The following is a 12395-nucleotide window of genomic DNA, read 5'->3' as shown; positions in this document are numbered from 1 at the left end:
GCAGAGAACCTGCTAGATTATGTGAAAAAAAAATCCTTGCACCATATTCACTACTACATAAATAATTTTGCAAAACAGTGCCCTCTTATTAATGGAGGCGGTCACAAAATTAAACGGCAATCTAAAATCCTAACTGATTAATGGAGGCGTGCATTTGATTTATGGAGGTGGTCACTTTTGCCTGCCTCCAAAAATCGATTACGGAGGCGGGCATTTTAAGGCAACCGCCTCCAAAAATGTTCTATTTTTAGAGGCGGTCTTCTTAAGAAGCCTGCCTCCATAAATCGATTTTCGGAGGCGGGCACAATATAAGGCCCGCCTCCAAAAAAGGTCGTGGCCCAATAAGCCTAGCCGAGGCTCGATAACCGCTTCAATATAAATTGAGGAAGCTAGGGTTTCTTCCATTCACTCTCTATTCCTCTCTCTCACTCCTCAGTCAAACTCCCTTTGCCTCCTTCCGTCCATCGAGCGGCGCGATGGAACCCTCCCTCTCCCCCGTGTCCAACGTCTAGGCCCTCTCCTCCCTCTCCCCTGTGCCCTCTTCCTCAAGCATTTCTCTCTGACGGCGGTGGCCATGCCTCTCCCCTACCTTCTCTCCCTCACATGTTGCAGAGGTCTTGGTGGCGTGGAGGCTCCAACGGTGGTGGGTGCGCGCCCTGGCCATCATGGATCCGGTGCAAGGAAGAGGTATGTCCCTCGGCCCCTCTCTCTCTCCTCTCTCAGATCTAGTTGGATACATCCCTCACATCCTCCTCCCTTGCAGATCTTTGACCTCCGGCTGCAGCGGCTTGGGAGCTGCGGTGGTGTTGGTGCACGTGGATGGGCGCGGCTACGCGCCCTCCTCGTCCTTCTGCGGCGCAGCGTGCAGCCCCACCCCCTGCATTTTTCAAAGGTGCTGGCGGGTCCTAGCCCCCTCTTCCCAGCGGTGCTAGGGTGGTGGATCGAAGACAGGGGCACGAGGCCCAGATCAGTGCCAGATCTAGCTACTGGGCTGGCAACAGGCTCACCGGCGGGCTCGGGAATGTGCTCGCTGTTGGGCTTGTGATTTTTTTATTTTTTTATCAATTAACCGAGATGGGCATTCTAAATGGCCCACCTCCATTAATCAGTTAACCGAGGCAGGTATGGCATCTGCCTCCATTAAGTCTCGATTAACCAAGGCCTTTCATTGGAGGCGGTTGCGAATGCCCGCCTCCATTAATGAAAAACGACCGCTTCCATTAAATTTTATGTACTAGTGATTTTTCCAATGACAAAGGTGGATCTTTGCACTAAATGCACTAGACCCATGCTGAAATTAATTCCCTAGCCCTCGATCGAGCCATGGCTTAAGGGATAAGGGTATGAAACGGTGTGCCCTCGTCCTCCTCTCCTAGTAACAATCTCCACATTTCAATCCAGTGACCACTGCACATCTCTCCATCTTCTCAGTAGATCTCCCAGCCACATTGCATTGCATTGTTATGGTACAATCGGGTGCCCCCAGGCCCATGAATGTGAATGGGCGGCACCGGGAAAAGAGAGCTTGTCAAATATCCGAGTGCATTTGTGGCTTCATTGTTCACATCGTGGACGTTAGCACGCGGTCTTGTAGTGTTTCCTAAAAACCTTGCACAGTTAGTTGAGGTGGACTCCGGATAAGCTACCAAATAACATGACTTACCAGAGTGATAAATTGCACCTGGTTAGTATGTATAATCAATGTCTAGTGTCCAAGTATTCGTCATATTTAATGTGTAAAATATAGTACTATGTAATGTCATACTAATATTCTTGCCATGCATATGTAATGTGCTATCTTAATTACCAGTCATGTATGCCTAATTACCTGAGTCATTGCATAGACAAGTTTTACCTGGAGCAACTTCCCTCCAAAACCACTAGAGTTTATATTGCTTTACCCACTGCCATCAGAATTCATTCTTTTTCCTGTGTACCACTATTTAAAATTTTCCGTTCCTTGATTGCCACTGCAGTCACTGATATATGTGAAGACATTTCGGTTACTTTCTCTGTTCATGTTATTTTCAAGAAAACATTTTTAGGGTGCAGTCTTACCAACCTACACTATAATCAATTTTATAGGGTTACATACCAGTGCCATGAAAACATATATACCCACGTCTTGAAATGCTATTTGTCTTGAGATGCTCGCAACTATAACCCGGTTACACAACCGTTTCTACCAGCAATCAAATTCACATTCTTACTAGTCTCTTTTTCCTTGATCCTCAATGTTTACGTTGGTGTAACATCTCAAGCAATACATGAATTTTTATGCATGTGAACACCCATCGTTTTTTTGTATTTTTATAGGCCCATTTCTTTTCTCTGCGAAATTTCGCCTTATCTTTCTCCTCTGATCCGCTCGGGTGACCTTGCTAGCCAGGGCAATGTATGACACCCCCATGCTAACATTGCCAATGTGTCACCATCCCAATGCCTAAGAGCATAACTAAAACAGAGCACCCTCACTTGATAATCGAGTCCCGTCTATCGGCATTCTAAAACCCAAGGCAAGGACCAGCCATCTGCTCATGACTTCACTGTATGCCTTGACATTTGTCTCTCATATGGCACCGAGAAAACAGAGCTTACAGAATGCTCCAATGTGTTCAGACCTTCCACTTTAAGTGCATGTATACTGCCGTGCAGTGTGGCTAAGAGTCCATTGCTAGCGGAGGTTATAAATAAACCACTTACAATGCCATGTGGGAAACATAAAAGGGAAACCAAGGACTTGTCAAAAAAAAAAGGGAAACCAAGGAGACAAATAAAGCTAGAAGTAACATCAAAGCTGTAGCAGAACCCTGTCGCACCTGATCACATGAATGTATATCGTCCACCCACCTTGTGCTTACTCTGGAGTCGCACGCTTTGTGCTTACTCTGCAATCGAACGCTGATTTCTTCCTGTCATATATATTTTTGTAGTACTTATATTTTTAGAAGACCTATGTTTCTTCGGTATAGTTCTTTTTAGTTCTGGTAATTCACTTTGGGTATAGGTAACTAAACTGTAGAATAAAAGCATCATGATATGTATAACCGTCCGGAATAAATATGTGGTGGAGCAAGGATGTCTAATTATTGATAGGACCCACCACCATAACAATCATGCATTTGTCATGGTCAGCCAACCCTGGCGTTTACATTCATGATCCACTTCTCAGCAAGGGACCAATATATTTTGCCATCAACTGAATTTAATTTTTTCTGTTTTTTCTTTCAGCTAAAAGTACATGTTCAAATACAATGCATGTTCTTGACAGTTGCAGTGTAGAAAAATGAATTGGTCTATGGGCTCGTGCTTCATATCATTGCCTAGTGCCCACCCAGTGCTACATATATACAATTTCTTACGTTGCATCCACTAAAAGCAGGTCACTACTCACTAGAGTTTTGCTGCCTCTCTTTTTTTCCCATTTCCTCTCGCCCATTCTTTAATAATGAGATAACTGTACCTTATTTCTCTGTCATGTGAATGGGTGGCATCATGAAACCAGAGCTTGCATGGGATCGAGTGGTGTTGGTTCACCTCGCTTGAGAATGTCTCTAAGCAATGACAGGAAGGGTGTCCTGCAGATCTCTGGATACTGTTCTCATTTGAGGGTGTCACCAATGCTGCAGCGTGGTCTGAAAAGATCCCAGTTTCTATCGATTCAACGTATGGCCTAGTTGTTCAATGGACTAAAGAGTTCATCAGACCCGTTAGTAAAAAATAAGCGTCCAATTAGTATATTTGACACGATGAATTTCTTTTCACATTGTCCATCGTGAGCTAGGAAATTTGCAGAGCTATCTTGTAAGGATTGCTAACCTGTCCTAGTTGTCGACAGGATCAATGATGGGAAAAGCCACAAACTAAACAACAATCAGCAATGGACAAATGAAGATTAGTAACGTATTGTTGATTTGATCATTACAGCTGTATTTTATTTAGAGCAATATTTATTTTGATTTAATCAAAAACTTGTGATTGGAAACTCCCAACATCTCCCACTCCTACCATAGGTCGTCGTTAACCATAGGAGTGGCATGCCCAAACAACTCCTCCCTCAAGTAATGTTCATATTTTTATGTCAAAGTGCACTTTTGTGGGAAAATCCTGAAGACTTTGACTGATATAAAAGTGCATAGGGTGTCTTTGTTTGTTTACTTTTGTAAGATTTTCATGTAAGTCACCTTGTGTGTTGTTCCTCTGTGACAGTTACAATGCTCCGATCGATTTTAATCTTGCTAGTGCAGAAATATTACCAAATGGTTATATAATTTAGCCTGACATAAACATGTTATTGCTCCAGGTATCTTGTGCTGCAAAGATCTGATTTTCCAAAATTAATAGGATTAGAATACATTACTTCCATGTATTGCTAATGTTGTCCATATTTAAGAGATAGCAATGACTATTGTTTGAACTTGAATCTAAATGGGCAGTTGCAAGTGAACTCTCATTACCTAGCCAAGGTATTCACAATGATGTTGCAAACAGTAATAGACAACTATCCAGATTTAAGAGATACCAATGATTGTTGGTATGTTTTGATTGACAGAAAACAGCTTATCTGCACGGTCGTTCTGAGCTGGTGATTTCCATGGGACTTCGTGTGCACGCTATCAACTTCTTGCACCATGGGACCTAGATGCCACATATGACTGCATGCTGCCTGCAATGAACTTCACGTGAATATGCGGCATTAGGAATAGAGAGCTTCCGTGCTCCTTCTCTGATTTCAATGTTTCGAATTCCACAGCATGCACGCTATCAATTTGTTGCACCGTGGCCTATGGACCAAGATGAGGATCCGAGTGGTAGTTATCATGTATGCTGTACTGTCCAAAATGATGACAGAAAATGTGAAGCCATTGCCATATGAGGATCGGCAGCTCAGGGATGCAAAGAAAAAATTGATCCCTTAAGTTCACTATCAAAGCGTGCTACTCTGAAGTATCTACTATACTATGGCAGATGCAGAGTCACTGCACCTTTATGTAATTCTTCAGCTTAAATTGGTTGATTCCCTGTTCATGTCCTCTCTTCAGCATTAGCTTTTTAATGTCTCAGTGCTAAATGTTAGTTATGTGCTATATTCATATATGCATGTTGTGCCTGCTACTTTATTGAATTATGTGTGTTATTTACTGCCTTTTCAGCATGTATTGGTATTCAGCATTGTTACTCTCTGCAACATGTATTGGTATTCAGCATTGTTACGCTCTGCCATGTTATGTATTGATGTCCCAATAAAATTATATCATTTGTTACAAATCAATCTGGTATTTCAAAAAAAAATAGTTATTACATGATACTTAGCATCACACAACTTTAGTTTGAATGAGAAAACATAACATTAGTTCTAATGTGGAGACCAACTACTCAATGTGCCCAAACATTGTTGAAGAGCCAAGTTGAATATCAATATAGCTGGCGCTAGACCAAGATTCACACCAGTGATCGACCTAGGACACCACTCAAATTTGTAAAACAAGTTAATCTACTATAGTCACCATATATTTTCCTACTCTATTGAAATTACAGAAGGACCAAAAAAGAATGGGGTTTCATATGTAGCACTTATTTTGAAGAATGTATTTCCTTTTCCTCTATAAAATAATCATGTCTTGTAACCCAGCCTATAGTCATCATACATATAATATTCACTAAAATTTGAATACTTTGAATCTGCCCAGTCAATTACTAATTGTATTCTACTATTGAACCCAATTCATGCCCTTGCTACAATCCAGCATAAGGGCCCATGCCATTCCGTTGCTTCTCACTACCACAGCCCAATCTGCTGGTCGGTCTAGCCTAGCTCGACAGTCCCCAAACCCGTCACCATGCTGCTGAGCCACAACATTACCTTCCATAGTTTGAGGAAATAAAAAGGAATGCATGCCCACGTCCTCCTTTGCTACTTTGCACACTATTGGTCTTTCGAACCAGCATGCAGCAACCAAATGTCCCCCTATCTCTTCCTTCAACAAGCCACCATCGATGCATGTCTACTGCATGCGACAACCTTCATCTCTCTTGTGAATGGGTGGCACCGTGAAAAGAGAGCTGGCATGGCGCTATTGTGAGTTCGCCTTATTGAATCCTACAGTAGCTTGTGATCATTATCAAGCAACTTACCTGGATGATCCTGATGGAGTTCTGAATCCTGTGTGAAATAATGATGGCAAATACAAGCTTTACTCGATATCTATCCCTGGTGGCTGTGGTGCACCAAGAACACCAAGCTTCACCCTGTATCGATTGGTTCAATGTAGGTCCTTACTTGCTGTCAATTGGCTAATCATTGCTCAGTTCATATAGTTCAAAACAATAGATCCATCAATAGCAAAGAAACATCCAATTAATAATATATTAGGCATGATTTTCATAGTGTTCGTACAAGCTAGCTCAGTGACTTTAGGATAAAAAGTTTATAGAACTATCTTCTATCCATCAGATATAATCAAATTAATGCGACAAAGTAAAGATGCACTGCATTAAAATGGGAACCTGATGTTAGGATTAATAATTTTTCCAGGATCTTAATTTGCTTACTTACAGGAATACCTAATCTGTACTTCGCACTTAATCGGGGCTTAATGAGTCTTAGCCAACTGAGGATCTCCCTAGGGGCGCGAGGATCATCACCTGCTGGATGCAGGCATACTGCTGTCGGATGTACACTCACGGTTCTGAGTGTCAACATCTATCATTGTCGTGGCAGTGCCGCAGTGGTGGAGGAGACGAGAACGCTGGCACCAGGGGTGGCCGGCGGTTGCATATGGGTCTTCAGAAGATGCCGAGCTTACCTTCACGAGTAGGTGATTAGTGTGCCTAATCAAGGTTTTTTTGGTTCTTAGAAAAGAAGACCATTCTTACTGGAGTAACTTTGATAGAAGTTACCAGAACTGTAGTAAATTTTGTTGTTTCTGTAGTAAATTAGAGACCATTCAACACCTCTTTTTTTTTTAAATGCCATTTGCTAAATTCCTATGTCTGCTGTACATATTGTGTTTGGTGTTATGCTTCCTGGACCCTTTATTCAATAGATGGCATAAACAAGGAAGGAATCAATATAATTTACTATTACTAATTGGTGCAGCTACTTTTTGTTGTTCTATAACGCTAACAGGAAATGACATAATTTTTCATAAATCTTCTCCTAACCATATTTACAGGTTCTATTCAGCGGACTCATTGGCTATGCTTCTGGGCCCATTACAGCGTCAAGATAAGGAAAAGGACTGCATCATACAAGCATGCCGCCTGGAGTTTGCATTGAAACTGTGGGCTGTGTGCTTTTGTGACTATGTGTGGTTTGTGGTCTATGGTGAACTGGGATTTGCTGTGTGGTACTGCAGTAGCCACATAGCAGGAGGTGGGCTGATAGCCTGCTACTCGCTGGCTGGTGGCCCTGCAGGGTAGCACTGCAGACATGCAACCGTTAGGTTTGATAAACTCTTGAGGGACTGATGGGAGAACATCGCTTCGACTTCCGAGTGAAACAAGCCACAACACAGCAGAATCCGTGGAAAAAATTCCAAGCAATAAATAATGGACTTTGGCACAAAATTGCAAGGTGGTTCAGGGCCCACTGGAACCACTATTTAGCTCTCTGCAAATGTGCACCTATGCAAGGTTCCATTTAGCTCTCTGCATGTGGACTAACAATGGTCACTTATTCTCTGCATTGCCTATAATAGGCTCATCCAACTGAGCCTAAGTGCTGAGGAGCATAAAACAGAGTGCCCCTCCTCCCATTGTTGCAACTGTTGCCACATTCTAATCTGGTGACCCCAGAATATCTCTTCCTTTATCTTCTCTGTTGATCTCCCAGCCTCACAGCATTGCACCGATTCTTGGGGTGTCGTGCGTACATGTGAATAGGTGGCACCAAGAAGAAAGATCTCGCCATGTATTCTAGTGCATTCATCGTTTGGATGTTCACATCATGGATGTTAGCATGGTCTTGTAGTGTGTCCTAAACACCTTGTGGCAGTAATGCAAGTGTGTTCAAGACAAGCTACTCAAGCCTAAGTTAACACCACGTGGCAGTAAATTCAATAATGTTTGGTCTATGATTATTGCTAATTACTAAGGTGTAAAATAATATTATCATGTCTTACTAATATTCTTGTCATTTTGTATGTAGGAGTAGTGTGCTATCTTGATTACCGGAGTCATGCATTCCTAATAGCCTATGGTTCCATCTAACCTATTTAACTAGTAGCCCATTAATAGTGGTATTTATCCAAATGCATCGAGAGCGCAGCTTGAGGTAGTTGCTGGATGTGAAGGAATAGCACCTAGGGTCTTCATTCAAATGCTCTACACCTTGTGTAATAAATATCTGAAATCTACATCCAATGCTACTCTGGCCCTATTTGGTTTCCCATGACTAAAATTTAGCTACTAAAACCAATAACTAAACTTTAGTCACCCTTGTTTGGTTTCTAGTCACTAAATTGCATTAAAGTAGTTGAACAAAGACCAAATTGCCCCTAATGAATGCACAAATTGCCCCTGGCTGCGGCAATTATTGAGGAGGCAACCCCTGTTCACTATCTATTTAAACCAACTTTACTCACTACTTGGGGAATAATGTGACTAAACTACTTTAGTCCCTTTTTAGTCAGATTGTTTAGCAGTTTAATCACTAAAGTGACAAAAGTTCAGTAGCTACTAAACTTTAGTCATGGGAAACCAAATGCAGCCTCTATAGTCACAAAATTCCACACATACGACCAAGCACTCACACACCATGCACGGTCCACAAGCTCTCTCTGTACAACTCAAAGCCATACTTGGGTCTAGGGAATTTGGATCCCACTATGAAAATGAAGGTAGAAATAAGTGCATGTACTAAGCCTAATCTAGCACATGGAAGAGCGGTAGCTTAATGTACATCAAACACTAGAAACTTTGCGATGTATATCTGTTGGTTCAATGTGGTTCTAGCATGATTAATATGTTGTTCCATTCATTGTTCAACTAATGGGCGGATAAGTAAAGTAACACAGGTCTCTACCCCTACTCCATCTTAGATTTAATTGATACACTTCCTATCATACTAACATTTCAAGAAGTATTGATGGTTATGACAATTATCAAACAATGTGTAGGTAGAAATTGAGAAGAAGAAATGTGGTACCCTTACGTAATCATGTAACATGAAGGGATATCAGTATCATTGCATGTGCTAGTAAAGGAGGCAATGTCATGGCGAGATAATTAAGTTTTCATAAACAGTCTTTTACTCACTCTCTCCATTCCAAACTAAAAGTCATTCCAAGAATCACTGCAAAATGCTTACCATCTGCAAAAATCATGGCGCCTCATAAATTGTTTTGTAGAAGTTGTTGTACCCATGACTCATTACTTTTCACCAAGAGAGAAAGATGATTTTTTTTACCAACTATATTTGTCTGAATTCTTAAACTTAAGAAGTACGACAAGTCACATGGTGTACATTACACCAAAGTTGCATCATAGGAGCATCTCATGAAAACCTATTATGCATAGACAAAGATGGAGTCGTCAATGAGGTGGTCGGTAGACTTGAGAATATTGTGGGCTGGGTTGTCTTCAAGCCAGGCCGAAAAAAAGCCTGGTTATTTTGAGCTGAAAATGTCCTACTCCTACCCAATGACCGTCCCACTAAGCAAGTCAGGCCTAACCCGCGTATTTTATAGTGTAAAATAGCAAAATAAAATTTTTCTAGGTAACAGGATCTGATTCGTGGATGAGCTAAGAACCATCAGGCTTGGGCTAGGCCTGTGGGCTGGGCTCAGTTTGCTCAGGTCTAGTGGTTGGGCATGCACACCACGATGGACTGCACCCTAGTATTATGATATGAATAGCTCTGTGAGCGAGCTGATACACTTGCTTGGAGGATTATTCCACAGGCCCACGACTAGGGGTCAAAGCCGCTGGACCTATCCTCAACCAGTTCATGAAGGATATGAGGCAGCACGGCAGCGGCTGCAGCGGACGTAGGACTTTTTTTTGTTTTCTACTCCATCCATGACATCGATTTGGAATGGAGGGAGTAGAGTTTGTTTCTCTACAACTAGTATTTTCAATGTTGATGTGTAACCGCCTCTGTAATTTGATTGAACCTGCGTTAAGAATTTCCATGCAGATAATAACACTAGCTGTGGGGCGGGGGGCAATGGGCTTGTGCTATATATATAGCTGACCCGGCCAGTACAGCCAACAAATAAGGTCATTTATCCCTATCAGATTCCTGGTAGTTGCTTGCTTTCATGAGAGTTCATATAATCTCTCTAAACGATGGTTAAGGTATGCTGTATTGTTTGCATCTATGAACTAGCTAGCTGCTATATATATATATATATATATATATATATATATATATATATATATAACATGCCCAGTGATACAACAACGCAGTCACTACTCTTCTTGCCTCTCCATTTTCAGGATCCTCTGTCATTCTTTCCCCTGTGAGGTCGCTGCCCTGTGGCACTACTAGTCTGTTGAGAATGCAGTGTGAGCATGGGTAGCATGCTTGGAACACGAGTTCAGGTGAATGGAAATGGGTGGCACCGAGAAAAGAATGCTAGAAATGAGAATATCCCAAATCCCTGGGATTGACTGCAATTGGATAAAACAGAATAAGGCTTGAAGCCACTGTCTGAAGTAACGAGGTTGGCAAGTTCAATTCAGTCAAGATTTCCAACTAAGGGTTTGGAGTGGGCTATAGTGGTCCTGAGCCTTAGAAGACATCTGAAAAATGGATCCATTTTCAGAGGCAATCTCCTTAAAGAGGATGGCCTAACTGTTAATTAATTCTAGCAGACAGTTATTATCAAGCTGTCTTCATAAATAAAGTGAACGCCTCTGAAATTTACTATGAGATAGTGTCATTTTTTTAGTAGCACCGTAGATAGAAGGACTAATGTCCTATAATCATATTTGTAATACTTTTTAAAAAAATTCGTACTTTTCTACATATATTGCCTCCATCTGTTGCGTCATGGTACACTTTTCCATCTTGTCATATATATTAGTCCTAATTCTTCTGCAATATGGCCTTGTACATTTTTCTTTCTACCAATAATTCACTTGAGTTAACTAATTTAAGTGTTGTGACTCTATTGTTTCATAAATTTTCTACAGAACAATGTGCAGACAGGTATGGCCCAGCTCTAGGCATGGTCATCCTGACTCCTAAGAGCATCTCCAATAGTTTGCCAAATAAGGTTGGCATCCTTGATAATTTGGCAAAACAAGAAATTCTAGTCTCCAATGGATTGGCAAATGAGGTTGGCATTTTTAGGAAGTTGGCATCGATGGCCTCCGCACGCGCATATTTGCGCGCGCGTATCGCCTGCGCATCGCGTGTCCCGCGCCGCTGTGAGCCTTTCCCGCGCAGGCTATGAAAGTTCCTCGCGACCCCTGGTGGACTGTTCTAGGTCTCGACAGATTCCTCGCGTATCCATCTCTTCGTCTACTTCACGCGGCATCTATTCATCTCGACAAATCACGCAGCAGCTCCTGCTCCTTGACGCGCGGACGCACAGAAGACCCACCGGTGCCCAGGCAATCAGCAGATCCGACGCACTCGCGTCACCCTCATGGATTCCGACGACCGCTGCTTGGTGATCAGGTTCGTCCTCAGGTCTGTTTGTACTCGATCTTGGTAGTCGATCTCTAGAGTTATTCATATACATAGTTCTGGATCAACATATGTACGTATTTATTTTGAAGACATCGAAGTAGTAGTATTGTGTCGCTGCAGGCAAATAGTCAAGGTTGAAAACAGTTGGATCCGATCATCTTGGGGGCCTATTTTTTTAATTTTACAAAGTCTAAATAGCAAACTATTGGAGAGCCTATATTATTTCATTTGCCATATATTTTAGGGAGTTGCCAAATCATAAGATTTGCCAAGTTAATTTTGACAAACTCTTGGAGATGCTCTAAGGCATCATGTGACCATATCAATCAATCAAGAATATATACAGCTATAGATGCATGGGTTGACTGTTACCATGTTCACCATGTTGTGTAGTCAGGCCTTGTTTACTTCCAAAAAGAATTGCAAAATGGATATTGTAGTACTTTCGTTTGTATTTGAAAAATATTGTCCAATCATAAACTAACTAGGTTCAAAAAATTTATCTCACAAATTACAGTTAAACTGTGCAATTAGTTATTATTTTTATTTATATTTAATGCTCTATGCATGTGCAACAAGATTCGATGTGACGGAAAATCTAAAACTTTTTGTAATTTTTTTTAACTAAACAAGGCCTTAGGTCTTGTTTAGGCCTCGTTTAGTTCACCGCAAAATCCAAAAACTTTTCAAGATTTCCTGTCACATCGAATCTTGAGCACATGCATGGAGCATTAAATATAGATACAAAAAATAA

This window comes from Sorghum bicolor, chromosome 8 (genome assembly GCF_000003195.3).
Source record: "Sorghum bicolor cultivar BTx623 chromosome 8, Sorghum_bicolor_NCBIv3, whole genome shotgun sequence".
Taxonomy (NCBI): domain Eukaryota; kingdom Viridiplantae; phylum Streptophyta; class Magnoliopsida; order Poales; family Poaceae; genus Sorghum; species Sorghum bicolor.
Note: the sequence above shows the minus strand (reverse complement) of the source record.